Source organism: Saccopteryx bilineata, chromosome 5 (genome assembly GCF_036850765.1).
Source record: "Saccopteryx bilineata isolate mSacBil1 chromosome 5, mSacBil1_pri_phased_curated, whole genome shotgun sequence".
NCBI classification, from domain to species: domain Eukaryota; kingdom Metazoa; phylum Chordata; class Mammalia; order Chiroptera; family Emballonuridae; genus Saccopteryx; species Saccopteryx bilineata.
The window spans coordinates 254,892,914-254,894,670 of NC_089494.1; positions in this window are offsets into that span (position 1 = coordinate 254,892,914).

The window sequence follows — 1,757 nt, forward strand, 5'->3', positions numbered from 1 at the left end:
ATATTCACACTTTGCTGAGTTACAAAGAGGGTAAGTAGAGCTGGTAAGTGGCAAAATGAGATTTGATTGAGGTCCAGACAATTCTACTCTAACCAATACATCAAATTAATTCTGTAGAACTGTATACTTCTCAACTGTTATGTTCTATTCTTAGACTTTCAAAGTATAAGCCTTGAAGCTGATCAAGGTATACAGTACCTTTGGTAAAGTAAAAGCTTGTGAGAGCCAAGGAATGTTTATTAATAAATTAATATCGCCTGACCTGTGGTGGCACAGTGGATAAAGCGTCGACCTGGAAATGCTGAGGTCATCGGTTCGAAACCCTGGGCTTGCCTGGTCAAGGCACATATGGGAGTTGATGCTTCCAACTCCTCCCCCCTTCTCTGTCTCTCCTCTCTCTCTCTCTCTCTCTCTCCCTCTCCTCTCTAAAATGAATAAATAAAAAAATAAATTAATTAATTAATATCAGTTTGCCTAAAGGACTCCATAGTAGGACTCAACTGTTGAACTTATCCTCTCCAACATGGAGAAGGCCTTGAAAGTATTAACCAGTCATCTAAGTTGGAATCCTGAGCCCCATATTGGAGTGAAACAACTCCCTCAATGTTCAACCCAGTTAGCCTATAAGTGCCACCATTTGTTCTTTTAAATGTATTTTAAATATGCCTCCTTCTATCTGTTTGTAGATGTCTTATCATTTTCTGTCTGTTCTGTGAGTCTCCCAGTCAAGCTCCCTCTTACTTCACCTGGTACTCTCAAATCAGTACTCTACATCTACAATGCCACCAAAATCATCCAGTTTTTGAATGAATGAATGAATAATAAATGAATGATGAGGGACTGAATTAGGACAATAATAGTAATTATTGAAGAAAAAATAAAGAATAAAAAGAGCTCCCATAGCAAATACTAGATGCAAATAGCAGTGAACTGGACTATTTTAGAGGTTTAGATATGTTTAAGGGAGCATCCCAAGAAAGACAGACATTGAATAAAGAGCTTGAAGTAGGCCTCACCAGGCAGAGGTACAGTGGATAGAGTGTTTAACTGGGACACAGAGGACCCAGGTTCAAAACCCTGAGGTAAAAAAACAACAACAAAAAACCCTCCGAGGTCACCTGCTTGAGCATAGGCTCATCTCGCTTGAGCATGAGCTTACCAGCTTACGCATGGGGTCACTGGGTTGAGCACAGGGTCAGAGACATGGCCCCATGGTTGCTGGTTTGAACCCAAAGGTCACTGGCTTGAAGCCCAAGGCCTCTGACTTGAGCCCAAGGTTGCTGGCTTGAGCAAGGGGTCATTTGCTCTGCTGTAGTCACCCCAGTCAAGGTATGCATGAGAAAGCAATTAATGAACAACTAAGGAGACTAAGGAACTGCAACAAAGAATTGGTGCTTCTCAGCTCTCTCCCTTCCTGTCTGTCTGTCCTTATCTGTCCCTCTCTGTCACTCTCTCTGTCTCTGTCATGAGAGAGAGAGAGAGAACTTGAAGTAGGAAAGCGGCATGATCATATTTACATTCTGGAAAGATATTTTGTGGCCCTGGCCTTGGCCCTATGCACAAGTCGAGCATTGGCCCAGCTTGTGGATGTCCCAGGTTTGATACCCAATCAGGGCACACAGAAGAAGCAACCATTTGCTTCTCTACTCCTTCCCTTTCCCTTTATCTCTCTTTCTCCTCACCTCCCACAGCCATGGCTCAATTGATTTGAGTGAGTTGCCCTGAAGTGTTGATAATGGCTCAGTGGCCTTTATCTC